Genomic DNA, 21348 nt, shown 5'->3' with positions numbered 1-21348 from the left:
TTAGTGAAACAACTAGCATTTTATTTAAAATAAGGCGCCAAAAAAGAAACAGATACAAGTGATGACAATGTATCCTGAATAAAAAGGCCCGCCTCTTAAAGCTGTAATCTCTTTAACTGTATATATCACATGTAATCATGGTGAGAAAAAAACACACATATCCCTCATTTAATGTCTTAATAAATACTCTACTTTGTTAAATCCACCACGAACAAACAGTAGCAAGCCTGCAAAATACAAAATATGGCACCACATCCACGATCTAGCCCTGATGCTGTGTCTCCTATTAAGGTAACCCTGTTGTGTAAAAAGATCTGAATAAAAACTCCACTTAAACTAGCCTGCACACCATCATACTGTTGGACATGATATTCTGACAGTGTGACTATAGCATTTATACTGTTTGAATCACAGTTAGACTTTCCAAAAGTATCAGTCTGACCACTCTAATAATCTTTTTTTTTTTGTCTCATTCATATATTTTTTTAAGTTTTCTTTTTCTTCATTCTCTTGAATCAATATATTTTGTATTTTAGTTTCAATGTTCACCAAAGATGTCTTTGATTTTGACTCCTTGTATAACAGCCCAAACTAGAATTTAAACATTACAACGTACTTTTATTGTAGTCTAACAGTAATTCCGCATACCACAAATCAGGGGTCTCATTAATTTCCTTCCACTCTTTCATTAATGTTTCAGGCAAATCACTTCCTGCTGGCATTGTCAATTCTCTCGAGGCTCTTGACACTCTCGTGATGCTTAAACAGGTCTTAAAAATAAAATATCCAGTTGTAAATGCTTCAGTTTGAGCAAATCCTTTTTTAATTCATAAAACCCATTAATTTGATTGATGTCCTCAGTTGTTCTGACTCTGTTCATCTTAAAGGGATTTTCTGGGGAAGAGAGAACAGTGGTCGGAGCTTTGTCTTGCAATGAACTACCAGTCATTGAAGATGCGTTCATATCATTATTGTTAACTTTACTGACAAACCCTTCTCTGTTGTCTATCATTGGTCTTCTGGGAGTATGATGCAATGTAAAAATCAGACGGCAACAAAAAAAAAAACTGATTGTTTATAAGAACTGACTTAGCTACTCAGATTCACCATAGTAATCCAGAAAACAAACTGACCAGCATCTGAGTAGTAGTAGTGCTTTGTTTGGTAGGTTTAAGTCTATTTGCAATTCATAGAGGTGTTCTTTAACAGAGTTTTTAAGAGTTTTTTTTTTTGCGTGAGTTGAGGTAACTTAGTTGAATTTTGTACATGTTCAGAAGGAATATGAGACATACCAAATTAGTGAGGGATTATTTTGTTTGATTGATGATGATATTGTTATAAGCATAAACTACTGCAACTAATTGTGCAGTATGGTTTATTTTTCTACTGTTAAGGCTTGTAGTGTACTTCAGGTACATTTGTGGTCTAAGCAACACATAATTGCTTTTAAAGAAGCAGCAGGAGTTTCTTAGTTGCACTGAAAAACATACTTCTGTGTAAGATGTTTGAAATATAGAATCTTGGGTCCACTACCATAAAACAGAGTACATAAATTATGAAAAAAATCAGGTTGTCCATCCTGACACATTCCAGCAGCAAAATAAAAACAGATTAATAACCACCACCTAATAGAAGGTAGGGAAGTTTTAGTCAATGAAGTGGCTTAGAGAGATAATGCCCTGATTATGGCCCAAGCGAACCTAGTTTGATAAGCTGTGTGGATGTCTGAGGTGCATGCCTATCCTAGCGGGGGGGGGGTCAGGAAGACATGCACTCAGGTACAACTCTAGTTTGATCCCTAGCAGTGGCTGAGGACATGTGGGAGGAGGTCCTAAAGCAAAATGGTAGAGGCACCGGCTGAGTTACCACAGAGGTGGGACAGTATGCCAGAGTTTTCCCTCTGCATGTCTGTTCTCTGAATGTCTGCATAGATGCACTGGGAAGGGAAGTTAGGACATAAAGAAACTCCTTAGCAGCAGTAGAGTGCTGCCCCATGTAATGCAGTTTCCAGTGGCCCCAAACGTGGGTTGGAGTAAGTCTAGGGGAAGTAGGAGTGCCCGGTAGACACAGTGAATGAGGACATTTCCTTGGGAGATGTTGATGATCAGTTGCAATGTGCCAAAAAAAAAAAAAAAGGTATGGAAATTCAACTGTAACAGTATGCTCTACATGAAAGGGGTAAAAAGCAGTAAAATTGAGTCCAGGTCTCAAAATAGAATAAATAACAGCATACTCTGGTGTTGACTAGCATGAACTCCAGTAAATTTTCATTGCAGGTCATTCTTGTCTGTCTCTATTTTTAATTAGTAAATCCTGGAATCAGTTAATTTTGAAAGTGTCTGGAGTATATTATTTGCATAATTACAGTAATTTGAGTAGATGCTGTAAGTAGTACAGTTAGAGGGAGTGATTGCTTGATTATGATCCCCTCAACATCAGTAAAATTTCTGGGGGAAGTTACTGATTCAACATTATGAAAGTTGTCAGAACATATGAACATGGTAATACTAAAAATGTTATGATTTGAGATTACATTAACCTTCAACAAAGAAAATAAGAGTTTTGTAAAATATTGCTGTGATGTCCCCACTCTGGGCCAGTAATCAGGGAGCCTGAGTCCTCACCACTGATACTGGAGAAGGACGTTCACTTGGAATACAGATGGGTACACACAGCATTTCCAGATGCAGACCTCTCTAAATCAAGCACAGTTTCCCTTAAGAGCACACAGGGAACACAGTCAGCCCTGGTCTGGATTTCTCTATATCTGTCTCTCACCCGTTCCCCAATAAGGATCTCAACTGACACAGCTGTATTCAGCACCCTCTCTATGAAACTCATGCTTCAAGTCCCTGCTCCAAGTGGCTGACACACACTCTTTGAAATTTAATTTTCACACACACATGCACACCTGGGAAAAGCTGGCATAGATTACCTGCTCTGCAAATTATAAGGTAGATTCACTGCCAGCAGTCAGTTATCAGTTACTATAATGCTCTTAAAAGGGTATCCAATTATGCTGAGTGAAGTTAATACAAATGGTAATATTGACCAAACATTCGGGTTTTCAGGAGTGGTCACAGTTGTTACCAAATAAATATATGCAAATACACTCAAAGCTTAAATATTTTGTAAAAGGACCAGCCACAATGAAATATTTCAGTATATTTAGTAATAAATAAATAATAATAAAAGAACAAGAACAGTAGACGCCAGAGTTTTAGTCACATGAAATATTTAAAAAAATAATACAGCTGGAACGATACAGACAGTTACAGAAAAACAATACTTAACTATTAAAAATAGAAAAATCCACTCTGGAGCCAATATACTCCAACCCAAACACAATTTAATGAAAGAAAGAAATCCACAAAAGAATAATACCACAATCTGTCAAGCGCTTTCGTCAAATACTTCATCAGAACACAGTGTCATAGTCTCGTTTCCTTATATAGCACTGTTAATTAAATTCAATTAAGCAGTATTTAAAATGGTAATGTAATAAATGGCGATGTTTTAAAAAAGGAGAGAAAAAAACAGTACTATAACGTTATAAAAATATTACAAAAAAAACAAATAAAACAAGTACTATACATGTTGTAAATATGTAAAAAACTGTGTATGTAAAACCTATGTGTTTAAAAACTCTCAGTTTAAAAACCTGTAAGTGGAAAAAGGTAAACAAATGTATCATAATTTTGTAGCCCTGAACCTAAGTTCAGGCTTAATACTAATAAAATTATTAATACCTGAAACCTCTGTGGCATTAAGCTTTAATTGCCACCTAGCTTCTGCTCTTAACAGTTTATTAGTCCACTCCCCCCCCTCTATAATCCATATTAACCACCTCTAAAATACCAAATTTAAAGGTGTGGGAAGGGTTAATGCTGATATGTTTAATATAATGCATTTTTTTCATCTTTCTTTATAATACTGTAACAATGTTCGTAAATCCTACGATTTAACCTCCTTTCTGTCTTCCCTATATAGAAATAACCACAGTCTTTACATTTAGCCAAATCAGTAACACCTGTAGTTGTACACGAGCCTGGGGAAAAGGTCACTTCAATTTCATAGGGACCCAATTTTATACTAGAAACTTCAATAACATAACTACAATAATCACAGGCCCCACATCTGATTGTACCTTTCTTTTTATTATTATTACTTAACTATTCTCGACATATTTTCCTTACTAATCTAGAGTACTAGACTCTGGTCACTTACTAGTGCAAGGCAAGATGAAGTGGGTGAGTCCTTTGTCAGGTTCCAAGAACAGACTGCCAGGTCACTGAAAGATTTCTCTCTCTAATATTTAAATATTATTTCAGAGTAAATTACAAAATGACATCACATACATCTGGTCATCCGATTTCTAGTTCCCGCACTATCACCAACACTAGAAGTTGCCAGGATTTTAGCACCTACATGTCAATAACGCACACACAAGAGCATTGCTCGGATCTGATGCAACTGCTGGAAGTCATAAAACCATTTTAACATTTCTCCGTCTATAGAGCTACTAAGCCAGGCTTCTCCCAGATATTTCATCTCTGAGCTGCAATCAGAACTGGAAGATGCAATCTTTATGGCCTAAATGGCCTAATTTAATTTCAGCTATTTTTTTTTCAAAGTTTGCTGCAGCTGGATTCTGATTAACCTCTTCTCTTCCAATATCCTCTGTCAAAACATAGATTTAATTCAGCTACAGTAATACATGTGCATTTATTTTCTTTCCAGCAGGGCACAGTGGTGATATATTTTCACACAAGCAACTTTACAAATACATTTTTAAACGCACGCATCTGTACACGTCAGTTTGATACACAAATGACATATAATTCTTTACAAAACTCCAGCTAGCTTATGCTGACATACATTACACATCCACTGCCCTACTTCTGCTGGCATGGCTGTCAATATCAACTGTCGTCACAATTACTATAAAAGTATTTCATTGAGGTAAGGTCACCTAATATCAGATGGGTCATGACTGCAAAACAGACAATTTTAACACAAGCAACTTTATTTATTTATTTATTTATTTATTTATTTTATTTTACATTTGTTAACCGGGAGAGTCCGACTGGATACATGTCCATTTTCAGCGGAGGCCCGGGGAGAAAATCTCCAGGTACATAACAGACATATGAACATTGTTAATGCAAAAAAATGAAGATAGTTGAGTTCTAAATACAATATAAAGATACATCACATCTTGGGAAAAAAACAACAGCAGCATATAAAAAAAAAACATAGGTCAGAACTTTACAAATACATTTTTAAACACAAGCATCTGTACAAATCAGTTTGATACACAAATGACATATAATTCTTTACAAAGTTCCAGCTTGCGTATGTTATACATCCACTGCCCTACTGCTCGTGGCATGGCTGGCAATACCTCCTATCGACACATCTCTCCCCCCTCCACCTTTGAAGACTCAAGCTGGTGTTTCAAGTGCCCCTTGAGAAATGTTGCTTGAGAGGAATGCGCCTATCTGAGAATACATTACCCCGTACCCGTCTTGAGAGACCATCTGCATTGGTGTTGCTAACCCAACTACCGTGCTGCATTGTCATATCATATGCCTGCAACCTTAGGCTTCACCTTAATAACTTGGCATTTTGCTGGTTGACTCAATGTAGTCATGCTAAGGTATTGTGGTCTGTAACTACAGTGAATTGGCTTCCATACAGATAGAGTTGAAGCTTCTGCAGTGCTAATACTATGGCTAAACATTCTTTTTCTACTGCTGCATAACATTCCTCCCTAGGTTGGAGTCTGTTGCTGAGATATACAATTGGGTGCTCTTTTCCCTCAGAGGAAACCTGGTTGAGTAGAGCCCCCACCCCATGGCTGGAAGCATCCACCTGCACAACAAATTATTTGCTGTAATCTGGACTGGATAACCCAGGGATTCCTCCCAAAGCACCTTTAAGCTTTTGCAATGCCTGCTCACAGGGTGGGGTCCACACTACCTTGTCTGGACTGCTTTTCCTTGTCAGGTCTGTGAGGGGAACAGCTATTGTACTATATTTAGGAATGAACTTTCTATAGTACCCTGCTGTCCCCAAGAATGCCCTCACCTGTTTTTTGCAACAGGGGCAGGCTAAGCCTGAATGGCTTCCACTTTGGCAGTTCTGGCCTGATCTTACCACTCTTCATTCTGTGTCACAGGTAGGAGACATCTGCCATACCCACCTGACACTTACTGGGCTTTATGGTCAAGCCTGCCCTTTGCAGTCTGCCCAGGACCTCCCTGACATGCTGAAGGTGCTCGTGCCAGGAATGGCTGTAAATGTCAATATCATCCAGGTAAGCAAGGGCTTAATCTCCTCCTCTTACTAGGATACGATCTAACAGCCTTTGGAAGGTTGCTGGGGTATTTTTCATCCCAAAAGGTATCTTTGTGAACTCCTGTAATCCAAAAGGAGTCACAAAGGCTGACTTCTCGCTAGCGGTGGGAGTCAATGGCCCCTGCCGCCAGCCGTTGGTCAGATCAATAGTGGTCAGATACTTAGCCCCACCAGCTGCTCTAAGGCTTCAACTGTCCTAGGCATGCGGTAAGCATCTGATTCTGTGTGACTATTTAGTTTCCTGTAGTCCACACAGAACCTGGTGCTAGTATCTTTCTTTGCTACCAGCACCACTGGGGGAGGCCCAGGGACTCCTGGGATCTTGGATTACCCCCAGTTCCAATGTTTCTTGTATCTTCTCCCTCAGAGTCTGCCTGACTCACTCAGCCATCCTGTAAGGGGCCTGCTTGATAGGCCTTTGGGGTCCTGTATCCACATGGTGCTGCACCAGTAGGGTGCGGACAGGTTTCCTAGTGAACATGCCCTCAAACTCCTGTAACACTGCTGGGATTTCTCAAATCTGGGTAGATTAGGGGATAGCAACTGGAACATTGCTACCCCTTTCAGTGAGGTGTCTGTCCGAGCCTCATTGAGATCAGTCAACAGATTCCCCCCTCAGACTCCCCCTGCCATCCACTGTAAATACTCAGCACAGGGGCCTCCCTATCATGGTAAGGTTTCATCATGTTAACATGGTGCAGTTTGTGCCCTTGCCTCCTACCTAGCAGTTCTACCATGTAGTTAACATCACTGACCTTCCTTACCACTTTGAAGGGTCCCTCCCAAGATGCCTGCAGCTTACAGAGTCTGACAGGAATGAAAACCACAACCTGCTGCCCCACAGCATACTCTCTGGCTCAAGCATTCCTATCATACCAGTTCTTTTTCTGCTGTTGAGCTCCTGCCAGGTTCTCCTGGGCCAAGCCCATGAGCTCCCTAAACCTTGTCCTGAGGGTTAAGACATATGCTACAACAGACTCCTTGTGGGGTTTACATTCACCCTCCCATTGATCAAGAATCAAATCTAAAGGCCCCCTCACCCTATGGGCCATACAGCAATTCAAAGGGTGAAAAATCTGTAGATTCCTGGGGTGGTACTTTGTATGCAAACAGCACATGGGGCAAATATTTGTCCCACTCTCTCTTAAACTGATGTGCAGATACCCTTAGCATGGTCTTTAGTATAGAGTTTAACCTGTTCTCAAGACCATTAGTCTGGGGATGCTAGGGGGTGTTTTTTAGGTGCTTCACCCCACAGTGCTTCCACAGACAAGCCAGCAGGTCTGACATGAAATTGTCACCTCTGTCAGTCAGTATTTCTTTTGGGAAGCCTACCCTGCTGAAAATCTCTAGCAAAGCATTTGCCACCTTCTCTGCCTCGATGGAGGACAGAGGTACTGCCTTAGGGTATCTGGTAGCATAATCAACTACCACTGGGATATATGTCTTCCCTGTGGAACTTGGGGTACTCAGAGGCCCCACAAAATCCATAGCTACCCTCTGAAACGGTTCCTCAATCACAGGCAAAGGCATCAAAGGAGCATTGACCTTGTCTCCTGCCTTGCCTACTTTTTGGCACTGCTCACAGGTCCTGCAGTACCCTGTTATATCCCTTGCAGTCCCAGGCCAATAAAAGTACTGCAGAATGCATTACGTGGTACACTTAATGCTCATATGACCTGCAAAAGAAATATCATGGGCTATGGCTAGAAGTGCCAGATGGTAGGCTGTAGGCACTACCAGCTGCTGTATTACCTCACCCTCTAGCCCTCCCTCAGAGGTCTACTCTCTGTACAGTAACCCTTTATTCCAATGTACAGACACCTCTTTTCTTTAAAAAATCAGGTGCCTCCCTAGCAGCCTCCGTCAGTCCTGTTAGTGTATGGTCTGAGGGCTGAGCCTGCCTCAGCTGTACTTTTGTGACTCTTCCCAGCTCCCCTTCCACCAGAAGTCTGGTATCCTCCGACAGTGTTGCCTCACTGTCAGCCTGGTTACTACAACTCACCTCTGCCCTTGCAGTCACTCTGTCCAAGGGAATATCAGTACCTACCAGGAGCTGTGGCTCACCTTCATGATCATTGCTACAGGGTAGCAGGCCTCCCCCAGGCTACCAGATCCACGTGCCTGTTTCCAAGCCTGACGTAAGTGTAACTGCGTGCACAAGGTACTGCATTATCAAATCATTCCGTATCAGGATGTCTGCAGGTATATCCTCACACACACCTACTTGGTTGCTTCCTTTTCCACCTTCCCAGTCAAGGTAAACCCTGGCCATAGGCATTAGGAATGGGGTCCCTACTCAAGCTCTGACAGGAATGTACTGCCCAAGCAAGTACTGCTCCTCTTTAACTACTGCAGGCTTCACAATGGTTATGTCAGAGGCTGTATTTGTCTTAGCAGTGGCCTGTTTTCCATCCACTAAGATTGTCTATAACCTCTTGTGATAGTTTGGTATCCTTGTTGTCTCCAGACAGCTTACCACTGGCATACTGTTATTCCCACTTGCTGGCTCCCCCACCTTTTGTTCCCCACCTTTCCTCCGTGGACATCTATATGATACATGACCCCAGTGGTTAAATTTAAAGCCTTTAACCCTTGATCCTGTCCATGTACCTGAACTAGTGGCTTCCCCTGTTACTGGTGGACTCTGATGGGGTCGTTTAAGCTGACCACCATGGATTCCCTTATGTCCATGTGCAGGAATGGGTATCCCCTTACTGTGCATTGATGCCCTGCTTGCTAAGTAGAGATCCCCTTTCTTCCCCAGCTCATCTGAAGAGTTATATTCCCAGTCTGCCAGCCAAATTCTCATGTCCTCAGTCAAAGTGCCAAGGGCTTGTTCCTTCACCAAAAGGTCTACCAGCCCTTCAAAAGTGGTGACCTGACACCAACTCAGCCACTTATGAAAATAGATGCTTAACTCAGCAATATAATCACACACACTTTCATCTTCCTTATGTCTATGGTCACAAAACTTTTTTTTCTGTAAGCTCCAGGTGTTTACTTAAGACATTCAAATAAACATGTCTTTATTTTTTCATAGTTTAAACAATCAATGTCAGACAATTTAGAAACAGCAGTTACAGCTTTACCATGGAGTGAGGAGGTCAGGAACTGTACCCAGAGCTCATAATCAACATTATACTGTTTACATACTCTTTCAAATATATGAGTAAAACTATCAAAATTATCACCCTCTGTAAATTGTGGAAGAAATGTACTGACCTTTGTTGCTTTGGGGGTTTGGGTATTCCCTTCCCCATTACCTCTATGACCTTGGTGAAGTGTCAGCATCTCCCTCTCATGTTGATGCTGCTGCTTCTTCTTTTATTCGGCCTCCAAACACCGCAGTCTCTCTGCTAATTCTAATTCCAAACATTTGGTCTCTAACTCCAGACAGATTTTTAAGTCCTCGGAGGAAAAGTTGAACTGTTCTGTTTCTGAGGGCTGCAAATTCCCATCACCAGACTGGTTATCCTCCTGGATGCTGGTCTGAGCTGTGACTAAGGCTGAAATAATTTCTTCTTTAGTCATGTTGGCATGCACCAGTCCTTTGACTTCACACACCTTGGCCAACTGTTTCTTTGTCAATTTGTCATAATCCTCTGCTGATATCTTTGTCGGCTTTCCCTTACTAAACTAAACTAACAAAAATAAATAAAAACTGTTGTGATATGAAACTCTGAATTTTTCCATGTGGCTGCTGAGAGAATGCACACCTTTAGTGACAACTGCTTACAGGCTACAAACGTTCAATATCCACATCACTGCTCACCAGTATGTGATGCCCCCACTCTGGGCCAGTAATCAAGGAGCCTGAATCCTCACCAGTGACACTGGAGAAGGGATGTGCACTTGGAATATGAATGGATACACTCAGTATTTCCAGATGCAAACCTTTCTGCGTCAAGCACAGTTTCCCTTAAGAGCACACGGAACACAGAAACCCGGGGTCTGAATTTCTCTATGTCTGTCTCTCCAAATCCCCAATAAGGTTCTTCACTGGCACAGATTTATTCAGCACCCTTTCTTTGAAACCAGTGCTTCGTGTCCCTGCTCCAAATAGCTGACACACACACTCTTTGAGATTTCATTTTCACGCACACACTATTTGAGATTTAATTTTCACACACACCCACACCTGGGAAAGACTGTTACAGCTTACCCACTCTACCAACTTTTCCCAGACTATAAGGTAGATTCACTGCCACCAGTCAGTTACTGTAAGGCTCTTAATAGGGTATCCAGTTATGCTGAGTGAAGTTAATATTATTAGAAATGGTAATGTTGACCAAACAGCCAGGCTTTCTGGAGTGACCATAGTTATCACCAAATATATGCAAATACTCCCAAAGCTTAAATATTTTCTGAAAGGACCAGCCACAATGAAAACTTTCAGTATATTTAATAATGATTAATAAAAGACCAAGAAAATGCTAAATATCTATTTACAGTAAGAACCAGAGTTTCAATTACAGGAAATATTAAAAAATAACACATCTGGAAAGATTCACACAGTTACATAAAAACAATGCTCAGTTATTCTCACTATATTTTCCTGGCTATTCTAAAGAGTACTAGTCCCTGGTCACTTACTAGCACAAGGCAAGATGAAGAGGGTGAGTGGTCTTCCTCCTTTGTCAGGCTCCAAGAATAGACTGCCAAGTCACTAAGAGAGATGTTCATCATGCATACAGCTGCAGTCATAACAGATGGGTTCTCCTGCCGTCAGGCGGGTCCTCGGTCGGCCGAATTCCAAAGTCTAGGTCCGGCGTCTGTTGTCTCTTCTTCCCTGACGTCAGTGTGACAGGGGTATAAAAGAACCAGCCGACGCCATTTTCTTCAGTCTTTCTTGCCGTGCGGTGCCCGAAGCAGAAGCAGTTCGCAAGTGCCGGTCGACCAGCTCCTGAAATTACGAAAATTTTGCAACCGAAGTCTTCTTGAAAGCTAAGTACCCCGTTGGGGAAACTTTTCTTGCCTCAGACCGATGTCAGACAAAGTTAATAATTGTATTTCATGTGGGAAGCAAATACCGCATAAGGATTTTCATTCCCTCTGCATACCTTGCTTAGGCCCAGACCACGACATCTCCGCCTGTCATTTTTGTGCTACATTCAACCAACGCACCATTAAGCGTCGGCCGGAGTTCGCCCAACACTATTTTGGCAAAAAATGTAACTATATTATGTCGTCGGATACTCCAACTCTAGTTTTGTCTAAAAAACGCAAAGATAAGGACCGACACACGAGGTCCGCGGCCTCTACCGACACCACGCCAAAGCCGACTACAGGTGGTCCGGTTTTCAGTGAGGCGCCTACGTAGCCCCTGCCTACCGATGACACTTCATTGGTGGTGTCTTCTGTGCCCGAGGTCGCAGGCTCCTCGGCCCACACCCCGACTACAGATACCGAAGCCACTCTTGGTGGTGAATCTCAAAATGTAGACAGGTCTGCCTCCTCTCAAGGTGTCTTCAGACCTTCCTCTTCTTTTTCCATCAAGGCTTTCACTAAGTCTAAAGCTGCCATGCATTCTAAGAGACAAGCTACACAGGGCCCTTCTCCAGGCCCCATGCCTAAAAAACAGATGCTTAAAATGGCTGAGGATTTAATTACTCTTATCAGGGGTTCTCAACCCCCCCCCCCCCGACAAAAGGCCCAGAGTGGAGGAAGAATCCCCCTCCTCTGACCAGGCCTCCATTATTTCAGAGCACTCTGATGAACAGGAACATTCTTACTCCCCTTTTGAATATTCTGATGCAGAGGAGTCCATTCCCTCTGTCTCCCCTCCAGAGGATTACTCATTTGGGGAAACCTCGCATACCTTAAGGGAACACTTCCACTGGGAAGACCAAGAGTACTCAGGTTCCAAGAAAAGGCTTAGGGATTTTCTCTTGCTACCTCAGCACAGGCCTCTGGCTATACCTCCTGTCTTAGACATACTAGATGATGTGTACTCGGAGGCCTGCCTTAACCCGGATTCTTTATCTCCAGCCCCAGTCAAGCCAGACAGGTACTACCGGGTTCCTGACTCGCACCAATTTTTATACAAAAGCCATACGGCTGACCCAGAAACTATCTCACAGGGCCCCAAGGGAATTAAGGCCTCCACTGCTAAAAATCCATTACCTTCCGAGAGAGATTCCAGATCCTTAGAAAGATGGGGAAAAAAGGTATACACCTCAGCCACCTTAACCATGAGGGCATTAAACTGCCAGTTCCATATGCTAAAGTACCAACAGTTTCTGTTATCACAGTTGAAAAGTAAAATGTCACAACCTGAACAACCAGACTTGAAGGAGTTGTAGGATTTGATGCATAGTGCAGAACAAGTGGGTAAACATACCTTGCAATGTGGTTTTGATGCTCTAGAGGCCTCATGTAGAGCTGCTGTTACAGGATCAGTCATACGCAGACATGCCTGGCTCAAGGAGCAAACCTTACCAGATCATGTCAAAGCTAAATTACTAGATGCCCCTCTACAAAAGGATGTATTATTTGGTGTTAAAGCTGAGGAGGTATTAAAGAAAATGGAGGAAAAGGCTAAATCAATGCAAACAGTGAAAGATTTTCTACAGGTACAACCTCCACGTTTCAGTAGAAATTGGCCTTCCAAAAATTGGTCCTTTCCAGCCACGGACAGACCCCAAAGAGGTAGATACAGGCGCCCGAGGGGCAGAGGGCAATCTCAAGGATCGTTTAGAGGCAGACAATGGCAAACTCCTACACAAAGAGGTGGTGAGGATAGTTCGCAGCCATTCAGAAAGCAAGTCCAATGACTTTCCCCTTTGCATGCCAAGCAAGGCTCAAATGGCAGCACCCTTAGGCGGAAAACTGGCATTATTTTCAAAAAATTGGCATATTGTCACAAAAGACAAATGGATCCTGGACATTATAAACAGAGGCTACAGATTCCATTTTCACACCCTTCCAAAAATGAGAGGCATGCCAAACCTGCCACACAATCAAAGGGCAGAGGCACAAAGACAAATTTCAGATCTCATGGACATGAAAGCTATTCAAGAGGTGCCTACTCATGAACAAGGTTAAGGTTTTTATTCCAGACTATTCCTGGTTCCAAGGAAGGGAAAAGATTGGAGACCTATTTTGGACCTATCCATCCTAAACACATTTTTACTCGTACCAAAATTCAAGATGCTCACATTACAGCAGCTTCTTCCCATGCTGAGCAAGGAGTCCTGGCTGGTAACATTGGACCTCAAGGAGGCATACCTGCATGTCCCAATCAGACAAAATTGCAGAAGATACCTCAGATTTCTTGCAGGTTCAACCCATTATCAATTCTCTGCATTGCCCTTTGGCTTATCTACTGCGCCCAGAGTATTCACGAAATGCCTGGCATCAGTAATTGCCTACTGCAGACTTCAAGGGATACAAATGTACCCATATTTGGATGACTGCCTGATCCAAGCGGACAGCAAGCACATACTTCTGAAACATCTGGCTTTTGTAATAATGTTGTTGAATTCTCTGGGATACACAGTCAACAAAAAGAAATCAAGACTAATACCCTCTCAGAAAATAATTTTCCTGAGTGCCAACTTGGACACAAACACCCAGATGGCCTACCTCATGCCAGAGAAACGGGCAACTAACTCAGTACTTCAGAACACTAGCAAATTTCACCAGGCTGACTGCAAGAAAAATCCTGCAGGCTCTGGGATTCATGGCATCTTGCATCCTACTAATCCCATGTGCAAAGCTGCATATGAGGAAACTTCAATGGTACCTGAAAAACCTATGGTCTCAACACAGCCACAGTTTGGAAACAATAATACCACTAATTCCATATCTTCAAAAGGAATTTCTGTGGTGGGTTCAAGCATGCAAACAAACACAGGTCTCCCATTCTGCAAGCCTCAAGCAAATCAAGTCATCACAACAGACGCCTCGGATTACGCCTGGGGGGCGCACATGACAGATCGGTGCATTCAGGGCAAATGGACCCAAAAAGAAAAGCACCTTCACATCAATCAAAAGGAAATGCTAGCAGTAATAAATGCTATTATAGCTTTCAAAGACCTTCTGCATCCAGGTCAACTATTTATAAAGACAGACAACACCACAGTAATGTGGTACATAAACAAACAGGGAGGAACCCATTCATACCCCCTATGCAGGCTGGCCATGTCACTTTGGAACATGGCTCTGGAATTACAAATCGAACTTCAAGCACAGTACTTGCCAGGCAAGGAAAACACGCTGGCAGACAACCTAAGCAGAAATATGACAGATCCACACGAATGGAAGTTGCATCCTCAAGTTTTTGTAGAGATAATTCAAGCATGGGGAAGGCCAGACATAGATCTCTTTGCCTCCCACAAAAATCACCAATTGACAAAATTCTGCTCAAGGACTTTTCATCCAAAGGCCTGGAGAGTGGACGCTCTCTCTTTCAGTTGAACAACAATGACAGTTTATGCCTTTCCACCTCTTCCTCTGCTGCCCAAAGTTCTATTAAAAACCAGAGCAGACAGACCAAAGATGATTCTCATTGCTCCAGACTGGCAAAGACAGCACTGGTACCCACTCCTGAGGAGCCTGACGCATTCCCCTCCATGGACCCTACCTCTAATGCCTCTTCTTCTGACTCAGCACAGCTTCAAAACTCTTCACAGTCAGCTGAAAACACTCAATCTGGCAGCATGGAAGATTCCTTAACACCACAACAGACCCTACTCTCCAAGGAGGTGCTTGATGTCATTTTGGAGGCCAGAAGGCCGTCTACTAGAAAAGCTTACTCCGCAAAATGGAAACGGTTTTGTGCCTGGAATGAGAAAAAGGGCCAGAATCCTGGAAAACTGAATTTACCTCAAATATTACAGTATCTAGCTGAACTGCTAAGCAGTGGACTTTCATTCTCCTCCATCAAAATCCATGCCTCAGCCATTTCTGCAGAATACAACACTGATCCACCTTTATTCTCTCACCCCCTCTTAAGACAGTTCCTCAGAGGGGCTAAGAATATAAAACCCCCAAGGAAACAACCAGTACCTGCTTGGGACCTCAATTTCATTCTAGAAAAGCTGACCTTGCCTCCTTTTGAGCCAGCTGCCTCAACAGATTTGCAATATTTGTCCTGGAAAACAGCTTTCCTTCTGGCTATCACCTCAGCTCGTAGGGTATCGGAACTACAAGCCCTCATGGCTGTGCAGCCTTTTTATCATCTTCCATCAGGACAGAGTCTCCTTACGAACCAACCCGTCCTTTATGCCAAAGGTGGTATCCAGGGTAGCTTTGAATCAGGCTATACACTTACCTACCTTTTACCCTAATCCTCAAAACAAAGGGGAGAGACTACTACATTCCTTGGACATCCACAGACAGCTGCAATAATATTTGGACAGAACAAAGCCTTTCAGAAAATCAGAACAGCTCTTTGTGTCCTATGCTATAGGAGCTCAAGGGAAGCCAATTTCCAAACAGACAATTTCAAAATGGATAGCCCACTGCATACGCTTTTGTTACTCTTTTCATGGTAAAACTGTACCTGAGGCATCAGATCTCACTCCACAAGGGCCACAGCTACCTCTGCAGCTTTCCTCAGAGGAGTTCCTACCAAAGATATTTTGGAAGCAGCCACTTGGAGTTCTGTGCATACCTTCTCCAAGTACTACCACCTACCATTATACTCCAAAACTAGAGCAGGCTTTGCCACTGCAGTCTTGCAGGGCATCCCGGCTTCTCCTAGTTCCACCTAGTGCCTACCATGCCTTTCTTAGCTTTGGGATTCTACCCATCTGTTATGACTGCAGCTGTATGCATGATGAACATAGTACAGTTTTGTACCTACCATAAATGTAGATGTTCGAGTGCTAATACAGCTGCAGTCCAGGTTTCCCTCCCTCCTTCCCCTCTTGGGACAGGCCTTTTGGCTAACACCTCCTCATACAACCTGATTGGGGTATTCATTTATGGTGTATCTGCGTGCAACTACTGTATTTTGATTATATGGCATTGCTTTATTACACAAATTTAGCTATTGCCTTCCTTCTGGGGGCACCTGATGTCTGGGGCAAAAAAAACTGAAGAAAATGGCGTTGGCTGGTTCTTTTATACCCCTGTCGCACTGACGTCAGGGAAGAAGCGACGACAACCGATGCTGGACCTAGACTTTGGAATTCGGCCGACCGAGGACCCGCCTGACGGCAACCCATCTGTTATGACTGCAGCTGTATTAGCACTCGAACATCTACATTATGGTAGGTACAAAACTGTATTTTCTCTCTGTAATATCTAAATATTATTTCAGAGTAAATTACAAAATGACATCACATACATCTGGTCACCTAACTTCTGGTTCCCACATTATCACCACCACTAGAAACTGCCAGGATTTTAGCACCTACATGTCAATAATACGCTCACAAGAGCAGTACTCGTATCTGCTGGAAGTCATAAAACCATTTTAACACTTCTACTCCTACAGAGTTATTAAGCCAGGTTTCTCCCAGACATTTCTTCTCTGTCTGCAATCAGAACTGCAAGATGCAGTCTTTATAGCCCAATTTAATTTTCAAAGTTTGCTGCAGCTGGGTTGTGATTAACCTCTTCTCTTCCAGTATCCTCTGTTAAAACATGTATGTTTAATTCAGTTACAATAATACATGTACATTTCTTTTCTTTCCAGCAGGGCACAGTGGTGATATATTTTCACACAAGCAACTTTACAAATACATTTTTAAACGCAAGCATCTGTACAAGTCAGTTTGATACACAAATGACATATAATTCTTTACAAAACTCCAGCTAGCTTATTCTGACATACATTACACATCCACTGTCCTACTTCTGCTGGCATGGCTGGCAATATCTCTTGTCGTCACAATTACCATAAAAGTATTTCATTGAGGTAAGGTCACCTAACATCAGTTCTCTCATTGACAGCCCATGACAGCAAAACAGACTGGTTTGCATACCTTCTTGTATTTTCCTTTGTACCCAATGCAATATCACAGAAGTGAAAGATACAGCAGCATCTTATAAGCAGTATATAGGGACCTGTCAGTCTTGCAGAACAATTTTCAATAACAAATGCTTCAGATCAGTTGAGATAGTGCTACACTAATCAGCTGCTTAAATAAGCAAAGAGGAACTTGGCCATTTTAGCTGCACAAGAAGACAATCCAGATTTAGAAGTGGGCATTGTAACACAGCTTTCTGAAGTCCAGGTTCCATATTTAGAAACTCAGTTAGCATGCACCTTAAGCAGAAAAATAACTTGGCATGCAAATGAAAGCTGAATCCATACACATTTCAAGACATTGTACAGATGTGGGTTGTACAGAAGTGAACATTATTCAGATCAACATATTTTTGGATCTTCTTCAGGAGAAAGTTTGGAAGTTAATTTTGTTTACATGGACTTCGAGCTCAATTAATTGTTTCCCTCCATTTTTTTTGTAATTCGGAAGGCAGTTCTCAAATCAAAGCAAGATGAGGATAATTTAATCCTAAGAGTCCCTTGGCCATGAACATCATACTGTTCTCTAATTTGGTTACTTCCTACCTTGGCCCTTGGCTCTACACACATTCTTACCAATACAACAAAAGAAGGCAGAGCAATATGTCTTGGCCTCAAACATCTGAAATTGTCAATCTAGAGAATAGAATTTTGAATGTTAACAGCCATTCCACTTCTAACAAGTTACAAAATATATTAAAGGAAATTAGGAAGCATAAAACACAAAAATTGTACATACAAAGATGGAGATTTATATTTTGGATTATATCATAATATCTGCACTCTTTAATGTGCTCTTTCCAAGATTATTATACAATTTAATTAATTTGACTCAAACAAAGCTTATTAATCAATCAAATTTCATGTCGTTGATTTCTGCATGTGTACTGTCTTTTCCATAGATAACAACAGAACCCTTTGTTAAGGACTCCCTTAAAGGAGATAAGCATCTAAAACAACTGTGAAGACATAATTTTTTATCCTTGGGATTTGCAACTTTTTTTAAACACCTTTATTGGGTTATCACTTGTGACACAGGCACATTTACATTTATATAAAAATTAATTTATCTCCTTCTGAACCAAGACAGATGTAAAATACCTCTCATGGAAAACATTTTTTTCCGGATGATTTTACCTCAGATAAGATTTCTGAGTTGTAAGCTGCCATGTGTAAATTAATCTTAACATGGTATACCACAATTAAATTGTGTCATTGAAAACAAAGCTATTCATGCCAGAACATATATTAAGCAGTCACCCTGAATCAGTTTATAAGTGTCATTTATCTAGAATGACAGAAAGAAGTGGTTTTCTTGTGTATGCTTAATATGCACAAACAGTTCAAACATTGCATTAGCAGAACTAATTAATTCAGGGAAAAAAAGCACATGATCAGCTTTTTGTCTCATTAAAGAAGGGGGAAGAAGGTCAGCAAACAGACTGCATCTCCATTATTGTTGTTTCATTGTATTGTCTTGTGTTATGGCAAGTATAATAAACCTCTGCAAAGCAAAACAACAGCACACTCCATTACATCAACAGCATATTTCTGAAATACTTTTACTCAACCTACCTTAGAAGCTTCAGACAAACTACTATCCTCACTTTAATAAAACATTACAAGGTTTTGACACAGCTGTTCTAGATGACATTCTGTAAAAATCTGCCTCGTGGATATACTAATACTGCTTTTGAGTCAACACAAATGTGATTTGATATTGCAGTGATAAGACACTAAAGATGCCAGATAAGCTATCTAGTTTACCATATATTAAGATAACAGACTTTTGTAAGGTATTACATAAAAGTAGTTCATTCAGGAGAGTTTACATCAACAGTACAGCTGCCATTCATCTGTATCCCTGAGAGTACTGTACATAGATTAATTATACCTGTTTTGCACGGTGTTACACATTTAGTTTTTTTAACAATATAATGCATTTAACACACAATGGACAATTAATTTCACACTTTGCTTTGAAGTCTAGAAGTGGCTTGAAAAGCAGAAAGTTTCTAGCAATTCTAGCTCTGCATCAGTAGCCATTGAAGCAACCAAGGATGTTCATCATTAGATCCCTGAAACAGTAGCCCCAGTCATATACTACTGCTCAGTCTCCAAAGCTCAATGGCACCCCTACATGCACCCAGACCACTGACAACATGAGCAGAAAAAAACAGTTGTCCAGGCACCAAACCCCCAGAACCTTCCTGCTGCCAAAGAGCTCTCCTCTTGCAGGCTTTCGAGGATTGACAGTTGGTTAGCATTTCCCCCCTCTTTGGGGGGAAAAAACTTCCATAATTAACTGTAAATGTAAAGAAATTAGAGTAACATTAGGAAAACCAATGTTAACACTAAAAATAATAAAATAACCCATTTTTTAACTGACAAAGTCAAATGACAGTCCAAAAATAATATGTTCCTAGCAAAAAGCAAACAGAGGTTGTCAAAAAGTACTGTTTCGGTCATAATGTTTTTCATGGATTATGTAAATAATGTTAATTATTAACAAGTTCACCTGTCTGTTTTCTCCAGTAAATTTCTGCCTCCTATTGCCTAGTCTCTGTATCCCTAATTGCAGTCATCCCTATATCTCCATTCTTTTGTTGGCTTACTTCTAAATTTGATGGCTGTCAAAAAAAAAAAAAAAAAAAAAAAAAACAGTTACTGGAAAATGGAAATCAAAGTCTAAACCAACCATATTTGAAGTAGTGAATATAGTAACAGAAGTAAAAGAATTGGAAGTGGGATCTTTAGGAAAAGGGTAGGAGCAACTTAGAAAAAATGGGTATTGGGGAAAATACGTGCAGAATAATGTTTTGGAGGAAGAATGAGGTTTAAGGGAAGGCAGAAACTGAGTGAGCTGTATAATTTTGGATTGGCAGTGACTGTACAGAAGATTATATATGATGTATAATGTTTGTAACTGAGAATGTCAGTATAGTTTTTCATTTGTATAAATGTGTGATTGCTTATGTCAAGTGATACTTCAATAAAGATGATAAAAAAAGGAAAAAAAAAGTTCAGATGTAAATGTAATGATTTTTTGCTAAATTATGTAGAGTTGATGGTGTATAAAGAGGATGTCAGGTTAATGTGCATGATTTTCCAGAAGAAATCACAAGCAATGCTTATTTAAAATAATATAGCATGCATCCTAATTATTTAAAGAAAATATAGTTAAAGGGCATTTTGTGTGGATAAGTCAGTTAACTGACAATGACAGTTTTTTTTTAAAAAGGCGCAGTTATGGCTTCTAAATTTCAACAAGTAAATTAGTAAATATGTGTAATGAAGTTGAGATCTGTAGAACAATGAAATCTCCATTGAATGGCTGCTGAAGAGCAAGGGATGAACAATAGCCAAAGTTTTAGAAATGTTAGTTTGTCTATTTTGATTAAAATATCAGTAGATGAAATAATTATTTAAAAAGTTGTTAAAATAATTGGAAAGTTTTTAGTGGCTTCTGTAATACTTTAAGATTGGAGAAGAACCTCAGTTTGTAAGACTTAAAGGTAGAAATGTTAAGGATGTGCTTCCTTGTAGAAGGGCATGTTTGAATGCTATGATCGTAATCATTGCAAGTTTATTCAATGAGGCTGACAATATTAGTATAGGACAAACAAATGTACGTGCCTGGGTATTTTACTTACAAATCTAAATATGTGATATATCTTATGTTCGGCACACACTGTCATGCATTTTATATTGGTAGAACTATTTGAGGGCTTTACTGTATAATTTATGAACATATGTATGCTATTAAAGCAAGTGATACTAACGCATTATGCAGACATGCCAAAGTCTGTAGTGGTAAAAAAAATAAGTTTACCATTATTGATCATGTAGTGAATTATGCATGTAGGTTAGATGCAGAAGATTATTTAGATTGGCATGTGTAATATTGGCAAGTGGTCTTAGATGCTTGCCATTATCCTGGTATCAGTGATTGAGAATTTTAAAGTACATTTAAGAAGAATGCAGTTGAGACATTCACCATATTATGC

General features: G+C 40.7%; 1 protein-coding gene across 1 annotated transcript in view; it reads left to right on the top strand.

Moving 5' to 3' along the window:
• NEMF (nuclear export mediator factor) overlaps positions 1 to 21348 on the top strand; it is a 1922187-nt gene that overhangs the window by 471645 nt on the left and 1429194 nt on the right. The gene's annotated exons all lie outside the window — the stretch shown is intronic.

This window comes from Protopterus annectens, chromosome 6.part0 (assembly GCF_019279795.1).
Source record: "Protopterus annectens isolate FY-2018-M chromosome 6.part0, PAN1.0, whole genome shotgun sequence".
Taxonomy (NCBI): domain Eukaryota; kingdom Metazoa; phylum Chordata; order Ceratodontiformes; family Protopteridae; genus Protopterus; species Protopterus annectens.
Note: the sequence above shows the minus strand (reverse complement) of the source record. Positions and strands in the feature narration are given on the sequence as shown.